A 25,168-nucleotide genomic window follows, 5' to 3' on the forward strand; every position below is an offset into this window, starting at 1 on the left:
CACACATCGGAGCCACGGGCTGGATTTCCCCCTTCTGTACAGAGTCCCCCTTACTACCTGATAGTTAGCGGCGTGAGCTGCTATCTTTTTTGCTTCATCTTTGTCCTCAGGGAGCTTTCCTTTTTCTAGGTACTCCAGGTACGGGGTCATCCAGTTCTGGTTTTGCTCCACCTGAAATACAGTGACTGTTTTATTAAAAGCAGGCGTGCTGACATACTGTATGTATACCTCATCGGAAAGTTGTTCTAGTTCTTCTTTGGTCAACCGACTGAGCAAGTCTACTTCCTCATTCTCCTCTCGGGGTATTTTTTGGTATTTAACTGTGACTCCTCGACCCTTGAGCTCGGCCTCTATGGCTTTTACCTTTGCCAGATAATTCTGCATGGTTGGGTCTCTAGCCTGATATGCCCCGGTTATCTGATTAACCACCAGCTGGGAGTCACTATTTACTTCGAGGTCAGTTGCCCCTACCTCCATCGCTACCAGCATCCCATTTATTAGGGCTTCGTATTTTGCCACATTATTGGAGGCCTTGAATTCTAGGTGCAGGGTGTAGCAGACCTTAAACTCCCCAGGTCTTTTCAACATTATTCCAGCTCCACTGCCCCCAGCGCCTGATGCCCCATCCACGTACAGCTTCCAATTAAATTCTTTAGAGGACTGCCCCTCTCTCTCATTTTCTGGTTTTCCCGAAGGCAACTCACCCCTTTCCTTCTGTTCTTCATTGAATGAGCATTCTGCTATGAAGTCAGCCAGGGCCTGAGACTTTATAGTTGTCCGAGGTCGGTATTCCAGACAATAAGGACTGATTTCAATAGACCAAGCCAGCATCCGACCTGAGGTTTTCGGTCTGCGCAGAATCTTCTTCAGATGCTGGTCTGTCATCACTACTCCTTGGTGGCTTTCTAGATAGACCCTGAACTTCCGGACTGCTAGCAACAGAGCGTATGCCATCTTCTCGATGTTCAAATATCTGATCTTGGCATCTTTAAGCACCCTGCTGAAATAAAAGATAGGCTTCTGCTCTCCCGCATCTACCCTTACCAACACTGCACTGACTGCTTGTTTAGAGGCCGCCAAGTATATCAGAAGTTCTTCTCCTTCTAGGGAGCTATTGAGTACGTGGGGCGAGCTAAGATAGTTTTTGAGTTCTTTGAAGGCCTCTCGATAGTCCTCGGTCCATTTGAAGTTTGACACTTTTCTCAGCTTTTTAAAGAACGGCAAGCATTTTTCTGCCGACCTCGACATGAATCGATTGAGCGCCACTACTCTTCCAGTAAGTCTCTGGACATCTCTCACGCAGGTTGGCTCGGGCATGTTCAAGATAGCTTCTACTTTCTCCGGATTGGGCTCGATGCCTTTCCCGCTCATCATGTAACCCAGAAACTTTCCTCCCCTGATGAAGAAAGTGCATTTTGCTGGGTTTAACTTCATCCTATACTGTTCTAGCACTTCAAATACCTCCCTTAGGTCTACCAGGTGTTGCTAGAAAGTAGGGCTTTTCACCACCATATCATCTACGTATACTTCTACGTTTCTGCTGATATGATTTTTGAAGATTTTGTTCATCAGTCTCTGGTATGTTGCCCCGGCATTCTTCAGCCCAAAGGGCATGGCCTTATAACAATAAGTCCCATCTTTTGTTATGAATGAGGTCTTTTCTTCATCCGACCTGTCCATTGGGATTTGGTGATAACCAGACATAGCATCCAAAGAAGACATATAATCAAATTCGGTCATAGAGTCGACCATTTTATTAATGTCGGGGAGGGGGCAACAATCTTTAGGGCATGCTTGATTAAGATCAGTGAAGTCTATACACATCCTATATTTGCCATTGGCTTTTTTTACTAATACAGGATTTGCTAGCCACTGTGGATACATAACCTCCCTGATGAATCCAGCCTCTTCTAACTTCCGGACCTCCTCCCTGGTGGCCTGTTGCTTCTCCCTTCCTACTACCCTTTTCTTCTGCTTCACCGGTCTGGCTTCTGGGAGGACATTCAGCTTGTGCGTCATCACTCCGGGGTCAATCCCGGGCATGTCAGCAGGCTTCCAGGCAAAGCTTGACGCGTGACCTCGGATCAGGGCCATGACCTCGGTTTTTTGCTCTTCGGTGAGGCGGCGTTGAGACTGAAGACTTTATCTGTCTCTGCTTCTGATAAGGGAAAAGTCTCCAGCTCTCCCACCGGTTCTGTCCTGGCCTCTTTCTTTTCGTTCCTGACCTCCAGCACTTCTGAGTTTAACTTCTCTCCTGTCGAGCTCGGTTCTGCCACTGTGGCTAAGTACACCGCTCTCGCTTCTTCCTGGCTTTCCCGAAGTACTCCCACTCCTGCCTCTGTTGGGAATTTCATCGCCAGATATCTGATACTGGTTACGGCTTCGAAATCAAACAGTGCAGGTCTTCCCAATATCGCGTTGTAGCTCAGTGGGGGTTTTACCACTAAGAACACCGCATAATGAGTGCGAGTTCTTGGCGCTTCGCCTAAAGTGAGAGCCAGCTTTACCTTCCCCTCCACGAGCACTGGTACTCCTCCGATCCCCTTGACTGGTGCCTGATCCCGGACTAACTGCTCCTCGGGGATTCCCATCTGCTGGAAAACCCGGTAGGGCAATAGGTTCACCTTGCTACCATCATCCACTAAGATCTTCTTAACCCGGTAGTTGTGAATGAAGGCTTCAATGACAAGAGCGTCATCATGGGGCATCTGAACACCCTGAGCATCCTCCGGAGAGAATGTGATGGCCATTGAAGAGTGCTCGACGACCTGCATGACCTCGGCGCTGCTGCTTTCTCCCTCTCGACTCCTCTTCTTCCCCCTTCGGCTCATCCGGCCTCCTGTGCCTCCAACAATCATGTTGATGGTCCCACTGGACCCATCATTCACCGGTCCGGCTCCTGCTCTCCTTGGTGCTTGGGCTGCTGGGTTAGGCTGAGGCCTCTGCCCCTCCGGCTTCTTCATGAAGTTTCTGAGGTGTCCCCTTTTTATCAGCCTCTCGATTTCAGCAATCAACTGATAGCAGTTGTTGGTGTCATGGCCATGTGTACGATGATACTGACAGTATTTATCAGGGTCCCGCTGGTTTGCTTCAGCTTTCATGGGTCTGGGCCATTGAAGGAACTCCTTTTCCTGTACTGCCATGAGCACCTCGGCTCTGGAGGCGTTGAGTGGGATCAGACTCTCTGGAATCCACGGAGGGAGCGATTTCTGTTCTGAGACCCTTGGGGGTGGGGGTCTTTGGTCTCTTTGCTCCCAGGGCTGTCTGTAGGTTTCAGGCCTTCTTCCTTGCTTCTTCTCCTGCCTCTCTGATCTCTTTTCTTCGGGAGCTTTTCCACTGTCTTTTCTTTTGCCCCTTTAGCAAACCTGCTCATCATTAAGGCATCATCCTGCCTTATGTATTTCTCTGCCCTCTTCATGAGCTCTGCCAGTGAGGTCGGGAGTTTCCTGCTCAACGAGCCAAAGAACTCGGGCGAGGTCGTCCCTTTCTGCATTGCCTCCACCGCTCTGCCTTCATCTAGCTCGGGGATCTACAAGGCCTCCGTATTGAAACGGGCGATGTACTCCCTAAGCGATTCATCGCTTCTCTGCCTCACCGTCTCCAGATAACTCTTCTTTCTATTTGCAGGCACCCCGGCAATGAACCGGCTGATGAAGCGAGTGACCAGATCTCCAAAGCTTCTGATGCTTCCTGTCTCAAGGCTGTTAAACCATGCCCGTGCTGGCCCCGAGAGCGTCGTCGGGAATACCTTGCACATCAAGGCATCTGACAAAGTCTGCAGCTCCATGAAAGTCTTGTAGTTCAAGACGTGCTCCCGGAGGTTCCCAGCTCCGTCATATGCGGCCATAGGTGGCATCATAAATTTCTTTGGGACGGTCTCCTGCTGCACCCACTTTGAGAAGGGTGAAAAGGTAGGCAGAAGAGTTTGATTCTGATCTTTCGTTCCCAACTCGGCCAAGAGTTGCTCTCTCATCTTTTGCAGCTTTTGGTCTATATTCTCCTCCTCTTGCATGGGTTTCTTCTCCCGGCAGTACTTCTCTTCCTCCGCTTCACTTCTCATCCACTTGGTTGTTCCGACAGAATAACTGTCGGCCTCATCATTCTCAATCAACTCCCTCACCCTCCTTCTGTGAACCCTTGCTTCTAGCTCTACTTTTCCACCAGCTCTCCTACTTCTCTCTCCTATTTCTCGGCTGGTTGTTTGAGGAGGATTGAGGGTAGGTTGGCGAGGTTCATTGGTTCTGGGTTCTTCTATCACCGGCGACACATTCACCGGGGTGTTAAGGCCCCTTTGTTGCATCATTTGCCCTAACTAGTGAGCAGTATTTTGTAGTTGGAGGGCCATGGTTTGAAGGTCCTGGTTGGATAGAGCAGCTCCAAGCACGTTCCCTGCCAAGCTTGGCGAGGGGTTGAAGGGAATGGGTGTTTTGTTGTTTGGGGTTGTGGGACTGGAAAAAGAGAACTGTTGTCCCTCCTGAGCGGAGCTCAGGTCATTAAGGGTGTTAATAAGATTGTTTTCGTTGTGGTTAGCCATTGTGGATCTCAGTGGGTATTGTAAGAGTGGAACTCCGGCGATGTAAAGATCTCCTTCATAATTCCCATAGATGGCGCCAATTGATGATCTGAAATCCAGAAAATAGGGTTTTACAAGGGTTTTGTGAACTTAGAAAAACTTAGCCCTAGAGGAGAGTATCTCCTCCCTTTTATCTTCTTTCTTCCCCTCCACGCGAGATGGCCTCTCCGCTATAGGACCACCTACCCCCTAGTATAGGTCTGTACGTAGGGGTGACCCCATGCCCCTCCCTGTGTCAGGTAAGCATTTAATTCCTTTTGGCGCGTGCGTGGACAGGGCTACGAAATGACTGGACTCGCAGTCTTTTGTTCTTGTGACCGGGTTTGAGGGAAAAAGACCAGAACCAAGGAAAGGGCTGACTTTAAGGCTGATAAATGGGCTGGGCCTGGCTTATTCGAGGGCTTAGGAGCCTCCTGATTGTGGGCTGCTACCATAGGCCCGACCTCGCAAGGGGATGCAGAAATCCAGCGGTTATCAGTTCCAATAATATATTTTCTATATTATATAATTTTAATAAAATTATGCACATAATTATAATATTATTTAATTACTAAATATTTTTTACTATTTTATTTCGCCAATTTATTTAGTTGATTATACTTTATTCTATTTAAATAGATTACAAATATATAATATATAATATATATATATACACTATCTCAGTATTAATAGAATTATATTAATAGAATATAAATTATTAAAATAATTATATATAAATCGATATGTATATGTATTTATTAATTGTTATTAGCGATTATATATATATATATATATATAAAATTATTATATGTTTTTATCACTAGTTAAATATATAATTATTATAGATTTTTATCACTAATTAATTATTAAAATTTTATAATAGTATAATTTAATAAATTTAATTCATTAATTATACTTCGTTCTATTTAAATAAATTATATTATATATCATCTTCATATTAATATTAATAGAATTTATATTAATAGAATATAAATTATTAAAATCAACTATATATATATATATATATATATATATGTAATTGGCATTGTTATTATTATCCCTCCATATATATATATAATTATTAATTAGATTATATATCAATAAAATATAATTTAATAAAATTAAAAATAAATTAAAGTAAAATAATTATGACTATTTAAAAAATATTATTTAGCTAAACTATATAATTTTAAATACTATGTCATTTTATTTAAAATTAAATAGTTTTACAATGAAAAAATAACGAAAGCTAAATAAATTTACAACATATAAAAAGAATAATAAAAACTCATTTAATTAAAATTTATTTTTTTGAAAATATTGCAATAAAGTTTTTAAAAGTTTTTTTAGAGATTTTTTCTTTTTTTCTTTAAAAGTTTAAAAACTATAATAAAAATATTATATTATGTTCAGTTATTTAGTATTTTAATGCATTTTAAATGAAAATATTATATGATATTATAGATATTTAATATTATTTTAAAGTTAAAATATGAAAGTGATTAATTTGATATAAATAATATTAATATAATATTAAAAATAATTAATTATTTTATTTAAATTTAAATTTTATTATAAAAATAGAAATTCGTATTAACGCTAGAATTAAAATAAAAATCGATACTAAAATTGAAAATGAAAATATATAGAACTGTATGGAACAGTACCAAAATTTAATTCTAACTCTCTGATTCTAAAAAATTCAAAAAATCAACTTTTAATTTCGATTAAATTCCTGCCGGACCGAAACGTCACACCGCTAAACTCAATTACCATTGTAATGCTTTTAACTTGTCGTGTAATGTGACTCTTTCACCAAGTTTGACGAGTTCCCATATACTACAATTTGTTTTAGCCTTATTTATTTATGTCATTGAAAATTTTCAATTTAAACCCTTGAATTGTTTATAATTAACCCAACTTTTGTACTTAATCATTTTTAAATTTATTTATTCACATTAACTAATATATTATTTATTTAAACTTATTTCAATTTAGTTCTTAATATTTTTTGGCCACATCACTATATTACTATCAAAATTATATTTTATTCCAAATAATTTATATTTTCTTTTCATATCATCTAAATTAGAATTTAACTTGTAATAGTAGGAAATTTTCACAATTACTCCTTAGACTTTGGCCAACCTAGATTTAATTCACCAAAATTTTCTTTTTAATCCAATTAAATTTTGTCATTGTTTGTTTGTACCAAATAACAATTTAATACAAAAAGAAGCAAAATATCACTTTTACTACATCTTATGTAGGGGTGAGCATTCGGTCGGTTCGGTTCAAAACCGAACCGAACTGAATAAACCAAAAATTGAAATTTTAGTATTTATAAAAACCGAACCGAACTGATTTTGGTCAGAAACCGAATCGAACCGAACCGGTCTGATTCGGTTCGATTCGGTTCGGTTTGATCGGTTTTGATTTTTAATAATTTCTTTTATTTCTTACCCTTTATTTTTAATATTTTAATTTTAATATGATTTAATTTCTCTATGTTATTGAAAAAACATATTATTATCACTAATCGGTTCGGTTCGGTTTTTTCGGTTTTTTTATTAAAACTGAACCGAATCGAAATAACTGAAATTTCTGAAATTAAAAATCGAACCGAACCAAAATGTATAAAAAACCGAACTAAATTTTCAAATCGATTTGATTTGGTCGATTTTTTCGATTTGAACCGAATACTGCTCAACCCTAATCTTATAAAATTTGGTTATAATAGGAAATTTTACTAAAACTTCTTTTCATCAAGTCCATTATTTATTCAAATATAACATATTTATTCCAACTCAATATTACTCCATTAATTTAAATTCATCCAATATAGAAAAATCTCAATTTGAACATAATTGAAAAAATTCTAAAATTTATTTAAGAAAAGTTGAGATCAAACCTTGAACCTTCAAATTTCCCTTTAATACTTCCTCTTTCACACTTTCTTTTCTTTTCTTTTCTTTTCCCTTTGAAATACTTGTCTCCCCTTCAAGTTGTTCTTCAACAAATATAATGAAATAAACCAAATCAATTCAAATTCCTTCATGAAAATACTTGTAAAAATGATAAGGAATCCCTTCCTAGCACAAACCCCAACTATTACCTTATGATTTCCTATAACTTGTCACTATTCACCTAACCCTCCTATCATTGATTTCTTCCTTATTTCTTTCCCTTTCTTGGATTTTGGGCTAGCAAAGGGATTTGGGGTGGATGAAGAATTACTTTTAAGTGAAAATTATGTGAGATTTGGCATAGAAAAAATGAAAAAGTTGGAGAATTTTCTCCTCTTATATTCAACCGCTTGAAGAAAATGAGGCGAAGATGGCTTTTCTTTATTTTTCCAGAATTTCTTTGAGTTTTTAGATTGTGTATACCTCTTAGATACCTAACAAGCTTTTTGTATCTCTATATATTGTCATTAGCCTTAGAAATTTGATTTTATTTCCTCTTCAATTGCTATAATCTATTTTTCTTAACTAAAGATCTAAGAACTTCAATTAATACTTCTCGGCTCATCTTCATCAGGAGTAACAACAAATACTTTTTTTTAATCTCAAATGACAATTAGGAATCTTTAGATGACTCATTTGTCGTAGCTGAGATTGGTCTATTGACTCATCAGTAGGCATCTTACTCCTATTTTGACTAGATTCTATGACTAGACTTACTTCAGGATGTAACTATGAAAGTAATGACTATATTCATCTGTATGCAAATTGCTTCCACTTAGAAGTATATCTATCAAAATTTCTATAGCAAAAGCTTTCTGATCGTGAGTTTTATTTAGAGGTCCTATCTCCACATGCTTTTAAAAAAAATTCTAAAAATGCGATATCCTATTATTTAAACTCAATTATACTTTCATTCTCTTGCTCACTAAGGAACACATATCCTTTTAACGATTTAAAATATCTTAGAAAAAACATATTCTTCCCCTTTGACCTAAATTTTCATAAGATTTATAGAAAGATTCGTAAGCAATAGTCATACAATTCTATGGTTTTAAATTCCAAAAACAAGTTTGTGTTTATTCCATAACTCATATGGAGTGCAAGTCACTGATTATGTGTAATACCCGGCTAGAGTCTGACATCGGAATTCCTGTAGTCCAGTGGAATCTCGGGTGTTGGAATTCTCTAGAAGGGTAATACATATGTTCTAAAGTGTTTTCAAGAGTTTTAAGTATGTTTTAAATGCGTATTAATGTTCGGCCGCCGAAGGTCACTTTTGGCCGCCGAACCTTGCATGGTTTCGGTTTCACGTTCGGCTGCCGAAGGTGGTCTGGCCAGCCATCTATAAAAGGCCCGAGGGTCGGTGAGAGGAGGATATTTTCTCCTCCCACCAGCAGCCAAAGGTGAGCAAAACCCCTCCCCCGTTGACTTTCATAATTTTTGAGTTTTCCTTCAAATCTTCCATGAGTTTTAATGATTTTATGGTTGTTTTGAAGTTTTGAGCAAAAAGAGTGAGTTTTGACGTTTGGAGCTTGAAGTGTGGATTTCTTCATATCTTCACGTTAGAGTTGTTTAACCACAAGTGTTCCAAGCGGTAAGGGATAGATCCTAAGCGTTTAACATGATTTTTAAAGGTTTTGTGGAAGTTTATGGGATAGTATGCATGATTAGGTTTATAGGAGATTTTTAGCGATTGTGATGTTCAAGCATGTTTATGTGTTATATGTTATGTTTGTTGGGGTTATAGGCTAGTTTTGGACCCCTTTGAGCATGTACAAGTGTATATGCATGTTGAGGAGTTGTATGTGCATGTTGGGTGAGGGATAGGAGGAGTTGTGCATGAAGCAGAGCAGGTTTCTGCCCTTCGGGCGAAACCAGGTTCGGCCGCCGAAGGGAGGTTCGGCCGCCGAAAGCCTTGAGGAGGTGGCTTCGGCTGCCGAAGGCTGCTTCCGGAAGCTGGACTTTCGGATCTGTCATGCACATTCGGCCGCCGAAAGTGCCGCCGAAGGTTGAGTTTTGTCTCTGGACGAGACTTTCAGGCGCCGAAGGTGCACCCGAAGGAGTAGTCATAGGACTTTCGGCCGCCGAAAGTAGAGGTTCGGTCGCCGAAAGTAAGTGAGTTTCGTCTCTGGAGGGGAGTTTCGGCCGCCGAACCTGCCGCCGAAAGTGCCCTGTCCAGCTTTCTCTTGCAGGTTTTATGTGATAGTTCTAAGGTCTTTTAGAGGGCCTTTGGGGGAGTTAGTAGAGATGTTATGAGGTTAGTTGGGTCCCTCATTCGAGTCTATCTTGTGTAGGAACGGACCAGAGAAATCAGAGAGATCAGCAGTGAGCACTGCTACAGAACCTGCAAGAGGCAGTACAGAGTCAGCCAGAGGTGAGTGGGACTAACTATGCATGTTTTAAAATTAAAGAATGTTTTAGCATGATTCATGCATCATGAATACCATGTTTATGTTAGGATGGTAGATAATAACAGTATGAGCATGAGACACGCATCATGATTGCCATGAGAGATAATAGGTTGTTGCATTAGACTTCACGAAGATGACGCATTGCATTGTTGTGATAGATGATAGTGGATGGACATTAGGATGATTCACTAGCCCTTGAGTATAGCATACGAAGTCCTGTGGTGCCCAGAGTAGGGCCGGGCAATAGCTCTGAGTCACGAAGTCCTGTGGTGCCTTTTTAAGGCCGGGCAATTGTACGAAGACCTGTGGTGCCCTCTTTAGGGCCGGGCATAGAGCTAAGGGATTTTTGAATCTGTCCATCCGTGATGTGAGATGTTGTGCTTTGATGCATTCTGGCATATGTTTGTTTTAATGTTTTTATCGTTCCTGCTCACTGGGCTATAGAAGCTCACCCCTCTCCCCTAATCCTAGTTTTGCAGGTTCTGAGTTCGGAAAAGAATAAGAAGGGTACAGGAAGAATGTATAGAGATTATGTAATAGGTAGTATGGAATGGACATGAGATTGTAAAAAGATAATGTAAAGGACAATGTATAGAATGGTGCTTGATGTATATGCGTGTTGTCCCGTTGAATTTGTACACGATCTTTATGAGATTATGTTTTGTGTTATGTATGAAAAAGCCAGGCTTAACAGAGTATGAGTTTGAGATGCCTTAAGCTAAGATGAGAGCTTTGGCAAGTTTTCATAGTATAGAGATAGAATGTGCACAGGTTAAGCCGTGGAGAAGGAAAAGTTTTAATTCTTACAGAGAATGTATGATCATGTACGGGATTACACAGGTACACAGAGTTCACAGTAGGCTTACTACGGGTCTAGGCGGCCTTAAGCCGATCTGGATCCTAGTGCCGAACAGTTTGGAGTCGTTACGGAAGAGTACCGATTTCCGGGCTGTTACAGTTGGTATCAGAGCAGTTAGGTTCACATGGTCGGACCTAGATGGTTAGAGATGGGTTCATAGAGGTTAGAGTTGGTCAAGCACCATAGGAAAACATGTCCATTAGGATAGGATGATAGTCCTGTCTATATGATGATGTGAAATGCCATGATTTACGCATGTGCAGGATATTGTATGTGATGAATGCTTGAGGTTCATGTGTTTCACATGGACTATATGCTGCTGATGTGCTATGTATATGTTGTTTTCCAGAGAGAGAGTTAGAATGAGAGGAACACGTCGATCCGCAAGATTGACTAGAGGACCACCTGAAAGTGAGGGTACAGCTGCACATCCTCCTGCAGTTCCAAGAGCAAGGATGCATAGGTTAAGCGGGGAGGGAACGTCACGAGACCCTAGGAGGTCTCCGGACGAGAGCAGAAGAGAAGTAAGTAGAGGAAGAAGATTAGAGGAAGTAAGAGAAGCTATAGAAGTAGAGCAGAGAGGAGATGAAAGCATGGGTGTGAGAAGGTCTGAGGAAGGTATGGGGGAGTCTCCGAGAGGAGCACAGGGCCCCGAGTATCCGACGAGAAGTACGTCAGACTACTCCAGTTATACCCCATATCCACCTTACATGCCTTATATGCCATATCCTTCTTTTTATCCACCCTACTACATGTATCCACCCCCACCTTTTCAACCAAGTCCAGCATATTCCGAACCAAGAGAAACAGTACCTCCACCACCACCACCAGAAACAGTAATCCCTGCGGTGGAAGTTCAGCAACCTGGTTCTTCAGGGGGGAGTAAGGTGAAGATGACTGAGTACTTGAAGTTGGACGCTCCTAAGTTTAACACTGGAGATGATCCCTTTGAGTATCTCAATGCAGTTAGGATGATTACAAGTGAGTTAGGAGCGGATGACTGTAGAGCCATAGAAATGGCGGGATTCACGTTGAAGTGTAAGAAAGCAAGAGAATGGTTTAAAAACTACGTGAACCCCAGGATAGATAGTATGACATGGGAAGAGTTTGCGAACGAGTTCGCCGGATGGGCTTTTCCGGACAGTTCCAGGGAACGAAAGGTAGTAGAGTTTGAACAGCTCCGACAGACGGAAGAAATGAGTGTGGATGAGTATACGGACAAGTTCCTGGAATTGTTACCGTACGTGGGTCAGGCATACGATACGGCTCAAAAGAGGGCGAGGAGATATGCCACAAGGCTTCATCCTAGGTATTTCTCCTTGATCCTTCCGGCGGAGAAGGAGAGTTTCCACTCAATAGTGGACGCAGCTAGGAAGATGGAGGCCAGTGCCATTATACAAGGGACAGTTAAGCAGTCCGTGGCACAGTCTTCAGGTCCCAAGAACCTGGAGACAGGTGATGTTGATCTCTCCTCTATGAACGAAGCAGTTACTAAGAGTAAAAAGGGAGGAAGAGATCCTAGAAGACCAAAGAGGGGCAAGTTCTGGGATAGGATGAAAGCAGGACTGAGTTCAGGCAGTGGCTCGAGCACGGGCTCGGAGGTTCCAGTATGTAGGAGGTGCGGTAAGCTGCACAGGGGAGAATGTCGTTTTGGGACTACAGGATGTTTCAGGTGCGGTCAAGAGGGACATATAGCTTGGGAATGTCCTCGGGCAGTTTTTGGTGCACCGTCCCATCAAACCACTTTGGAAAGTGTACCACAATCAGTGGCTCCAGCCACGACACAAGGCAGAGGTAGAGGAAGAGGGTCAACCTCTTCATATGCAGGTCCTAGAGGTGAAGGTCCGTCAGCTCCGGCTCGGATCTTTACTATGACACAACAAGAAGCAGACACGTTTAACACCAGGGTGTGAGGTAATTCCATCCTTGGATGTTTTGACGTGTATATCTGTTTACGTTTTGCTGTTTTTCCCCTGTTGGTTTTAGAACCATAGAGAGAGTAGGTCTGATAGCTGCTGGGCGTAGAGTGTTGTGGAGTTTACTAACTCCAGAGTGATTCATCAATGATAGAGTCAGTTAGTGATGAGTAGGTGCCTTCCATCTAACCCTATGGTTCTAGATTGGACTGTTTAGACGTCAGTCTAGTGATGGACTGGCTAGCTACTCGTAGTACTGCCGAGTCTGCAGAGACAAGGTAGAGATGTTCAGAGTATAGGATGGATCAAAAGTAGTCCTTTAAAGGACAGAGTATAGATGCTCAGAGGTTTGATATCAGCCCTACAGGCTCATAAGTTGCCCGGGAAGGGGTGATCAGGGGTTGTAGCTCATGAGAGAAAGTAAGATGATTAGGATAGGAAACCAGTTTCAGTGCCTGGAGATAGAGTGAACGTTTGGCACCAACAGAGTGAAGAGAGTTAAGAGTATAGTTGAGAGACTTGGTAGATAAGGGTTTGATCCGACCTAGTACCCCACTCTAGAGTGTTTAATGTGGATGGGGGAAACGAAGGATTACGCCTTAATACCTTGTATGATTGAGCGCAGTTGAACGGAGATAGTCAGGTTGCCAAGTATTTGAGATATGGTATTGCTGAGGATGTCTCCGAAGCAAGCGAAGGTTCACTATAAAAAGGAATAATCAAGAAGTTGAGAAACAGAGAAGTTTTGATGGTAAAAAGTTGTGGTGAAGCATTATTGTCTAAAAGAAGTGCATGGGGGAGACACAGGAGGTATGTTTCAGCAATACCTATGTCTGTTTAGAGTGAGTTTTTCCCCTTTTCTATGTGATTATATGTTTGAGGAACATTCGGGGACGAATGTTCTTAAGGGGGGGAGAATGTAATACCCGGCTAAAGTCTGACATCGGAATTCCTATAGTCCAGTGGAATCTCGGGTGTTGGAATTCTCTAGAAGGGTAATACATATGTTCTAAAGTGTTTTCAAGAGTTTTAAGTATGTTTTAAATGCGTATTAATGTTCGGCCGCCGAAGGTCACTTTCGGCCGCCGAACCTTGCATGGTTTCGGTTTCACGTTCGGCTGCCGAAGGTGGTCTGGCCAGCCATCTATAAAAGGCCCGAGGGTCGGTGAGAGGAGGATATTTTCTCCTCCCACCAGCAGCCAAAGGTGAGCAAAACCCCTCCCCCGTTGACTTTCATAATTTTTGAGTTTTCCTTCAAATCTTCCATGAGTTTTAATGATTTTATGGTTGTTTTGAAGTTTTGAGCAAAAAGAGTGAGTTTTGACGTTTGGAGCTTGAAGTGTGGATTTCTTCATATCTTCACGTTAGAGTTGTTTAACCACAAGTGTTCCAAGCGGTAAGGGATAGATCCTAAGCGTTTAACATGATTTTTAAAGGTTTTGTGGAAGTTTATGGGATAGTATGTGTAATACCCGGCTAGAGTCCGGCATCGGAATTCCTGTAGTCTGATGGAATCTCGGGTGTCGGAACCCTCTAGAAGGGTCATACATATGTTTTAAAGAATGTTTAAGTATGTTTTCACAGAGTTTTAAGGTTTTCAAGGGTTAGAGAAGTGAGTTTTTGAAGGAAAAGCACTAAGGAAGAAATGCAAAGGTTCGGCCGCCGAAGGTCACTTTCGGCCGCCGAACTTGCATGGCTTTCGGATCTCACGTTTGGCCGCCGAAGGTGGACTGGCTACCCATCTTTAAAAGGGCCCTAGGTCGGTCAAATGGGTAAGTTTGCTTCCCATTTCGCCAGACCTAGGTGAGATCATGCTCTTCCTTAGCTTAGTTTTGTGTTTTTTCAAATCTTCCAAGGTTTTGATGAGTTTTTATGGATTTGTGAAGTTTTAAGCAAAAAGGAGCAAAGTTTGAAGTTTGGAGCTTTGAGTGAGGATTTTTCCATAACTCCACGTTAGAGGCTTCCAACCTCAAGTGTTCCAAGAGGTAAGGGATAGATCCGAAGCTTTTACTATGTTTTTTAAAGGTTTTATGGAAGTTTATGGGGTAGTACGCATGAGTAGGGTTCTAGGAGATTTTTTAGAGTTTTTGATGTTCAAGCATGTTTATGTGTTAGATGTTGTGTTTGTTGGGGTTATAGGCTAGTTTTAGACCCCTTTAAGCATGTACAAGTGTATATGCATGTTGAGGAGTTGTGTGTGCATGTTGGGAGAGGGATAGGAGGAGGTGTGCATGAAGCAGAGCAGGTTTCTGCCCTTCGGGCGAAACCAGGTTCGGCCGCCGAAGGGAGGTTCGGCCGCCGAAAGCCTTGAGGAGGTGGCTTCGGCTGCCGAAGGCTGCTTCCGGAAGCTGGACTTTCGGATCTGTCATGCACATTCGGCCGCCGAAAGTGCCGCTGAAGGTTGAGTTTCGTCTCTGGACGAGACGTTCGGGCGCCGAAGGTGCACCCGAAGGTGTAGGTATAGGACTTTCGGCCGCCGAAAGTAGAGGTTCGGCCGCCGAAAGTAGGTGAGTTTCGTTTCTGGAAGGGAGTTTCGGCCGCCGAACCTGCCGCCGAAAGTGCCCTGTCCAGTTGGCTTTGGCATGTGTTATGTAATAGTTAGAGGGTCTTTTAGAGGGCTTTTGGGGGAGTTCTTAGAACTGTTATGGAGTGAGTTTGGTCCCTCATCTGAGTCCACTTGTGTAGGAACGGACCAGAGAAACCAGGGAGATCAGCAGTGAGCACTGCTCCGGAACCTGCAAAGTCAGTCTACAGTCAGCCAGAGGTGAGTGGGACTAACTATGCATATTTTAAATTCAAGAATGTTTTAGCATGATTCATGCATCATAATTGCCATAATGTTAGGATGGTTAACATAAAAGATAATAATGGATGAGCATGAGATATTAGGTTGTTGCATTAGTATTCACGAAGGTGTTGCATTGCATAATTTGATGAGGATGCGGATGAATGTTGGATGATCCTTTAGCCCTCAGTTTGGTATGCTATGACATGATATGACTTAAGTAAAGAGTCAAGCATGATAAGTGTGAGCAGGGAGGCCTAACCGCCCCTGTTAGTAAAGGTAGATAGCCAGGAGGCCTCATCGCCCTGGCAAAACGTTTTCAGAAAACAGTCAGAGAAGGCCTAATCGCCCTGACAAAACCTTTTCAGAAAATTAAGTCCTGGAGGAGGCCTAATCGCCCCAGGCACTGTGCTAGTACTATATGTGAGTCAGTTATGTGGAGGGCTATAGGTGACAACTTCTTCCTTGATGTATATGGTTGTGATGTGCTGCATGGCATAAAGACATCTGTTTTATAAACTGTTTTATATAGCTCCTGCTCACTGGGCTATAGAAGCTCACCCCTCTCCCCTATCCCCAGTTGTGCAGGTTCAGAGTACAGAGAGATGTAAGAAGAGTACAGGAAGAACGTAAAGAGATGTATGTCATAGATAGTATGGACATGTAAATGTAAGAGATAAGGAAATGTACAGTGTATAGATGGTGCTTGATTGCTAAGCGTTGTATCCCTTTCAGTTTGTACATGATCTTATGTAAATGATTTATGTTTATGTATGAAAAGCCCGGCTTAACATAGTATGAGTTAGAGCTGCCTTGAGCTAAGATGAGAGCTCTGGCAAGTTTTTACAGTAGAGAGATAGTGTATGCACAGGTTAAGCCGTGGAGAAAGAAAAGTTTTAAATGTTTACAGAAAATGTATGATCATGTATGGGATTTCACAGATACACAGAGTTCACAGTAGGCTTACTACGGGTCTAGGCGGCCTTAAGCCGATCTGGATCCTAGTGCCGGTAGCAGTTCGGTTTCCGGGCTGTTACAGTATGCATGATTAGGTTTATAGGAGATTTTTAGCGATTGTGATGTTCAAGCATGTTTATGTGTTATATGTTATGTTTGTTGGGGTTATAGGCTAGTTTTGGACCCCTTTGAGCATGTACAAGTGTATATGCATGTTGAGGAGTTGTATGTGCATGTTGGGTGAGGGATAGGAGGAGTTGTGCATGAAGCAGAGCAGGTTTCTGCCCTTCGGGCGAAACCAGGTTCGGCCGCCGAAAGCCTTGAGGAGGTGGCTTCGGCTGCCGAAGGCTGCTTCCGGAAGCTGGACTTTCGGATCTGTCATGCACATTCGGCCGCCGAAAGTGCCGCCGAAGGTTGAGTTTTGTCTCTGGACGAGACTTTCAGGCGCCGAAGGTGCACCCGAAGGAGTAGTCATAGGACTTTCGGCCGCCGAAAGTAGAGGTTCGGCCGTCGAAAGTAAGTGAGTTTCGTCTCTGGAGGGGAGTTTCGGCCGCCGAACCTGCCGCCGAAAGTGCCCTGTCCAGCTTTCTCTTGCAGGTTTTATGTGATAGTTCTAAGGTCTTTTAGAGGGCCTTTGGGGGAGTTAGTAGAGATGTTATGAGGTTAGTTGGGTCCCTCATTCGAGTCTATCTTGTGTAGGAACGGACCAGAGAAATCAGAGAGATCAGCAGTGAGCACTGCTACAGAACCTGCAAGAGGCAGTACAGAGTCAGCCAGAGGTGAGTGGGACTAACTATGCATGTTTTAAAATTAAAGAATGTTTTAGCATGATTCATGCATCATGAATACCATGTTTATATTAGGATGGTAGATAATAACAGTATGAGCATGAGACACGCATCATGATTGCCATGAGAGATAATAGGTTGTTGCATTAGACTTCACGAAGATGACGCATTGCATTGTTGTGATAGATGATAGTGGATGGACATTAGGATGATTCACTAGCCCTTGAGTATAGCATACGAAGTCCTGTGGTGCCCAGAGTAGGGCCGGGCAATAGCTCTGAGTCACGAAGTCCTGTGGTGCCTTTTTAAGGCTGGGCAATTGTACGAAGACCTGTGGTGCCCTCTTTAGGGCCGGGCATAGAGCTAAGGGATTTTTGAATCTGTCCATCCGTGATGTGAGATGTTGTGCTTTGATGCATTCTGGCATATGTTTGTTTTAATGTTTTTATCGTTCCTGCTCACTGGGCTATAGAAGCTCACCCCTCTCCCCTAACCCTAGTTTTGCAGGTTCTGAGTTCGGAAAAGAATAAGAAGGGTACAGGAAGAATGTATAGAGATTATGTAATAGGTAGTATGGAATGGACATGAGATTGTAAAAAGATAATGTAAAGGACAGTGTATAGAATGGTGCTTGATGTATATGCGTGTTGTCCCGTTGAATTTGTACACGATCTTTATGAGATTATGTTTTGTGTTATGTATGAAAAAGCCAGGCTTAACAGAGTATGAGTTTGAGATGCCTTGAGCTAAGATGAGAGCTTTGGCAAGTTTTCATAGTATAGAGATAGAATGTGCACAGGTTAAGCCGTGGAGAAGGAAAAGTTTTAATTCTTACAGAGAATGTATGATCATGTACGGGATTACACAGGTACACAGAGTTCACAGTAGGCTTACTACGGGTCTAGGCGGCCTTAAGCCGATCTGGATCCTAGTGCCGAACAGTTTGGAGTCGTTACGGAAGAGTACCGATTTCCGGGCTGTTACATTATGTAGGTACTCGGTTAAGCACAATAGTAGCTACTTGTAATGTATTACCCCACTAGATGATTTGCAATTTAGCTTTTCATTATTGACCTAATCTAATTGACGTGGAACCCTATGGATTAAGTTCAAGAACTCTATGACAAGATGGAATAGCTCCAAAGACTAACAATATACTCTCCTCTATGGCACCTCATATAAAGGACACTAAGAAAATCAATAATTGAGTATTAGAAAAATAAGACAAATGCCACAATTGAATTGATGAGTTTGCCTTGATTCTTGATGCAATTAGAAGAATGCAATCTCACACTCTCACAATAACAAAGGTACACAATTAGCATGAATAATTCTGAATTTTGATTAAAGAAGTTCTATTGAACAAAGAGAAAACTTAAGTTTAAATACTAAAACCTATCCTAATCCTAAGAGAATAAGAAAAAAAAATAGCTTTAATGTGCCTCTATCAAGGGCTGGCCGAAAACTTTCTTGGCCTAACATCCTATAAAGGTCCATCTAATGTATATTGGAATTACATAACATCAACATAAGGCCCATAAAACAAGTGTGGCACATAAGGCCCAAAACTAGGTCTAAATAACTAAACTAGCAATACTAAAGCAAATAAGATAGCATAAGCTTAACCTAAATAAATGGGCTTATAAAATATATCATTAAGGCCCAAATCATATGTACAATACATTCCCCAAGGTTGCCCATGGGTTATGCACATGCCTTGCACATGCTTCTTAACTTGCTTCAAATATGCCCACTTGATTTGATGAACTTGTAAACCTTCTAATTAGGCATAATGAACTTGAATTTTCACAAAAGTATTCCTTGATCTTCACTTTAGCCTTTTTTTTGTGTAACTTTGATCTATAGGCTTAATTATGCTCTTTAAGCCTATAATTGCAAGTGTTGCACTATATCTGTCTCATATGAATTGAAGCATTTTCCAAGTATATTTGGATCATATTAATAAGATTTTGAACTCATTTTAGACCCATTTCAATGATATAAGATTGCTCAACACTATTGTTCTAAATCTTCCTTATTGGATCCGTAACATTCCCTCTTTCTTTAGAAAATATTCGTCCTTGAATCTTGATCATTTTTATATCAGAAATGGAAGCTTTAGGCACCAATGCATCTTCGAAAACCTCCTATTGAATAGGTGGAAATAGCATACAACTCTCTTCATGGATGTTCTCATCAATAATTTACTCATCAATAATTTACACATCAAGAATAAAAGAACTAGGCATAACAATATTAGCCATAGAAAGATCATGTGGATGTGACCCATTCTCCTCTACAACTTTCAAAACAACCTCATTCGCTTCCTCCACCTCATCAATCATGTCTAAGAAATTTATGACAAGATAGAATAGCTCTAAAGATCAACAATAAATTTCCCTAAATAGTACCCCACGCAAAGGACAACAAGATCACTAATAATTGAGAATTATAGAAACAAGACAAATGCCACAATTGAATTAATAAGTTTACATTGATTCTTGATGCAATTAGAAGAATGCAATCTCACACTCTCACAATAATAAAAGCACGCAATTAGCATGTATAATTCTAAATTTTGATTAAAGAAGTTCTCCTGAACAAAGAAAAAACTTAAGCTTAAATACTAAAACCTAATCCTAATCCTAAGAGAATAAGGAAAAAACTAGCCCCAATGTGCCTCTATCAAGGGCTGGCCAAAAAATTACTTGGCTCAATATCCTATAAAGGTCCATCTAAAGTATATTGGACTTACATAACATCAACATAAGGTCCATAAAGTAAGCATGACACATAAGGCCCAAAACTAGGTTCAAACAACTAAACTAGCAAACTAAAGAAAATAAGATGACATAAGCTTAACCCAAAAAAATGAGCTTATAAAATATATCATTAAGGCCCAAATAATATGTATAGCACGTTCCCTAAGACTGCCTATGAATTATGCACATGCCTTACACATGCTCCTTAAGTTGCACATGCATTACACATGTTTCTTCAAATCTGCCCACTTGATTTGATGTAGGACTGTGCAAATGGTCGATTTGGTGTAAAATCAAACGAACTGAAAAATCGAAAATTAAAATTTAATTTTTTAAAAAACTAAACCGAATCGAATTGTAAAGATTAACCAAACTGAAATAAATTGGTTCGGTTCGATTATTACTGATTGATTCTCAAGACAAAATTGCAGCTATCAAGCAAATCACAACACATTTTCAACAGATTGAACATCTTTCCACAAGAATATTCACCCAAATCAGATAAAAATTTCAAATATTTCAACTAATAATTCACAAATTCTTAAAAATATACAAGTTACAACCTAGAATTTATAGATTGAAGAATTAAATTGGTTCCAAAGTTAGTACCCAGAACAATAATCTGATCGGACCCAAAATGAATACCTAAAGTGAATTTCAAATATTCAGGCCATGTGCTTTGAAATTTTCTTTGGCATCCAAGTTGGAATTCAGTCCAAAGAACACTTCACGATATGGTAGCCTTTGAGATCTACAAAAATTCATCCATTTATGGCTGAACCAAAACAAGAGAAAAGGATGCCAAATTGAAAGCAATACCCTAGCAGAGGGAGTGATGGAAGCAAGAGGAAAGAGGTGACGGCGGTAGGAGGAGAGAGGTGAGAATAGCAAGAGGAAAGAGGCGACGGCAGCAGGAGGAAAGGCGACGACTGTGAGAGGAAAGGCGAAGGCAGCGGGAGGAAAAAGGTGACGATCATAGGAGAAAAGAGGCGACAACAGCGGGAGCAAAGTGGCATCAACAACAGAAGTAAAGCGATAGTGTAATACCCGGCTAGACTCCGGTATCGGAATTCCTACCGTCCGGTGGAATCTCGGATGTCGGAGACCTCTAGAAGGGTAGAACCATGCTTTCATAAAATGTTTTCATGTTTTTAATGGTTTTAAAGTATGAAATTAAATGAGTTTTTGCATGAAAAGTCTTTGGAGGAAAACCCAGGTTCGGCCGCCGAAAGTCGAGTTCGGCCGCCGAACGTGCATGCGTTTAGGAGGCACGTTAGGCCCCCGAAAGCATGAGTGAGGGCAGTCCAGGTTCGGCCGCCGAAAGTCAAGTTCGGCCGCCGAACATTGCATGGATGCGGAGGCACATTCGGCCCCCGAACGTGGCCTGGCCAGCCACTATAAAAGGGGCATTTAGCCGAAATGGGCTAGCTTTCTCCCATTTCCGGCCACAGCAAGCTTCCGACCTTCCCTTTGCAGCTCTTGTGTTCTTCCTCCAAATCTCTACCATTTTTCTTGAGTTTTAAGCTTGCATTGAAGGTTTTGAGCTTTTAAATCAAGTTTTGGAGCTTTGGGAACTCAGGAGCTCATTTTCGTGGATCTCCAAGTTTAGGTCGTCTCCCTCTCGATCTTCAAGAGGTAAGAGCCGATCTTAAGCTCCTCATGTGTTTTAAGTAAGTTTTAAGTGATTTTATGGGGTAGAATGGCATGTATAGGGTTGTATGAGTTTTTCAGCAAATGTTAGGTTTTATGTGATTTATGAACAATGTGACATGTTTGAGTATGCTTGAAGTGTTGTAGTTGGGGTATTTGATGTTTTGAGGCCCCTAGGAACTTGTATGCATGATTTGGTGGAGATATATGCATGATTGGTGAGTTTGGAGGCGAAAATGCACAAAGGAGCCAAGTTTCTGCCCTTTGGCAGAAACCAGGTTCGGCAGCCGAAGGCACTTTCGGCCGCCGAACATGGCTGGGGAGGCAGGCCTTTCGGCTGCCGAAGTTGCCCCCGAAAAGAGACTTTCGTCTCTGTCTGGGACTTTCGGCCGCCGAAGGTGCCGCCGAACCTATCTGAGTTTCGTCTCTGTCCAGGACTTTCGGCCGCCGAAGGTGCCGCCGAAAGTGCCCTGTTCAGCCACTTCATGCATATCTCTATGTGATATTTTCAGGATGTTTTAGGGGGTTTTTGGGGAATATATTAGAGTTATGTTTATGTATGTTTGGTCCCTCATTGGAGTCCACCTGTGTAGGTTCGGACCCGAGGAACCAAGGACCCCAGCAGTGAGCCAGCTGCTACAGAGTTTGTCAGAGTCAGCCAGAGGTGAGTGGAACTAAACTTAACCTTTTTAAATTAAGAAATGAAATGCTTTTATCATGCTTCATGCATCATGATCATATTATAGGTTGTTTGCATTAGAATTCACGACTATGCCGCATTATATTGTTGTGATAGATGATAGTGGATGGACATTAGGATGATTCATTAGCCTTCTATATACGAAGTCCTGTGGTACCCATAATAGGGCCGGGCAATACGAAGACCTGTGGTGCCCATAATAGGGCCGGGCAATAACTCCGAGTACGAAGTCCTGTGGTGCCCATAATAGGGCCGGGCAATACGAAGTCCTGTGGTGCCCATAATAGGGCCGGGCATGGAGTTGAGGGATTTTTGAATCAGTCCATCCGTGGTGTGATCTAATTGTGCAGTGACGCATTTCATGATAGCATGTTTTAAATATTCTTTTTACAGTTCTACTCACTGGGCATCTAGCTCACCCCTCTCCCCTAACCCCCAGGTTTGCAGGTACGGGATAGATAGAGAAGGCAAGAAGAGAAAAAGTCTTATGTATGTAATAGTTAGTTTGTGGACATGACAACTGTATTATGATGAGATGTAGAAATATTCAGGATGTTATGTAATGAAGTCATTGAGGATAGAGTTGTGCTTGACCATAATGTATTGTTAATCCCTTTTGTATATACATGATCTTATGTTATGATGTCTATGTACACTAACTCAACACAGGTTGTTTTGCCTTTAAGGCTTGATGAGATCCCACAGAGGGACTATGTTATGTATATGATCAGAATATGCACAGGTTGAGTTAGTTGATGACAGTATGTATGAGGAAAAGTTTTAAATTTTATGCATGTTGTTGATCATGTATGGGATTATATAGGTTTACAGGTTATATGTCAGGCTTGCTACGGGTCCCGGCGGCCTTAAGTCGACCCGAATCCTAGCGCCGGTAGCGGTCCGGATTTCCGGGGCGTTACAGATAGTGGCTTGTACTTTGGTGAGAGAAAAAATAAGGCTTCTGAGTTGTCCTAAATTTTCAAGAGAGGAGAATGGTTGCAGCTATGGTTTCAGAATAAAAGATGAATATATACCACTCATTTCAATGGCTAAGATCATTTGATCAAATGGTCAAACAGTTCAAATGAAATTATATGAAATAGAGAAAAAAAAAGGGTGAAAGCAAGGAACACTGAATCTTTGCTAATTAAGAAAGCCCCTTATCCACTAGGCAATATTTATTTAACAAATAAAAAGGTCTCTTCAATAATATATATCGGTTCGATTCAGTTTTCATCAATTTTTTCCTTCCAAAACTGAATCAAACCGATAAAATTGAATTATAAAAAACTACAACTGAATTGAACCGAATTACCTAACAAACTAAATTGAATTTTTTTTATTCGATTTGGTTCGGTCAGTTTATTCAGTTTAAACTAAATAATACTCACCCCTAGTTTGATGGCCTTGTACACCTTCTAATTAGGCCCAATGGACTTAAATCTTCACAAAAAGTCTTCTTTAATCTTCACTTTAGGCTTCCTTTTGTGTAGTTTTAGCTCATAAGCTTGATTATGCTTCTTAAGCCCATATTTGCAAGTGTTGCACTAAATCTGCCTTATATGAATTGAAGTCGCTTCAAGTATATTTGGATCATATGAACATGATTTTAAATTCTTTTTAGACCCATTTGAATGATATAAGGTTACTCCACACTATTATTGTAAATCTGCCCTATTGGATCCGTATCACTAATAGGGTTCTATTTCTCCTTTCTATCAAACGATTCCTCAAAATACTCTAATAGAAATCTTTTATCTCCATCAGTTCTTAAAGCCTTTACTTTTTCTGCCTAATTGATTCTCAGTTAAATACAAAAAAAAAATCAAGCAATTTAAAGCCTCAAATTTATGAGTTATTAAATAGATATTATATTATAGAGAATAGCCATCAATTATGAAATAGGTACCCCTATGCCTAGTCCCACATACACAGGACCACATTTATTAGAATAGATTAATCGCAATAGAAACATATGACTACATTTATTAGAATAGATTAATCGCAATGGAAATCCAGCTCTTGTTCTCTTGCAAAATGGTTTCCTAAATATTTTCTAAATTAAGCAATATTTATAAGTTGAAATATCTATTTTATTAATGTTACCTAATAAGAACTATTTGGCTAATCATTGCATACGTTTTAGCTTAGATAGCTAAGCATAACCTGCCATATACATCATTCTTAGATATATTAGAAGATATAAAATAGGAAAAAATATACGTATACAAATTGGAGTTAATTATAACACCCAAACCCAATAATAACATTTAAGAAAAAATCTAGAACCACTTAAACTTAAAATAAGTTTAAATCTTATTCATGAAAAATAATAGAAAAAATTTAATTAATACCAACACAGAAATATAATTTCGATGAATTTATGGAATGAATAGGATTATTTAATAGTAGAGTTCGTCGGCCACACAACAAGCTTGTAGGTGCATAAACCATTCACCTTCTTAATGTATATCCATCTTGCCCGTTAAAGAAGTCATTAAAATTTCATGAAGGTATTTTGATCCTATTCTATATAGTTAAAATATTTTACCTTACAATGCTTTTCTTCTTCTATCCGAAAGGACCTTTACGCTTTCCCTTATTGTTGTTTCTTATTGGACTTGTTTTTTTTTTTTTATTATTTTTTTATCTCTTGCTAGTTTTCACCTTGATGTTTGCACTTATTCCCCTTTCCTCCTTAGAAATTAGAGCGAGTTATGGACACTTTTGTACCCATTTGATTTAAACGCAGACATTTCTATTCTAGCTCTAAGTAGCGCATAGCATCTTCCATATACTTAATATAAATGTTGCAGGTAAAT

The sequence above is a fragment of the Manihot esculenta genome, chromosome 15 (assembly GCF_001659605.2).
Source record: "Manihot esculenta cultivar AM560-2 chromosome 15, M.esculenta_v8, whole genome shotgun sequence".
Classification (NCBI taxonomy): Eukaryota; Viridiplantae; Streptophyta; class Magnoliopsida; order Malpighiales; family Euphorbiaceae; genus Manihot; species Manihot esculenta.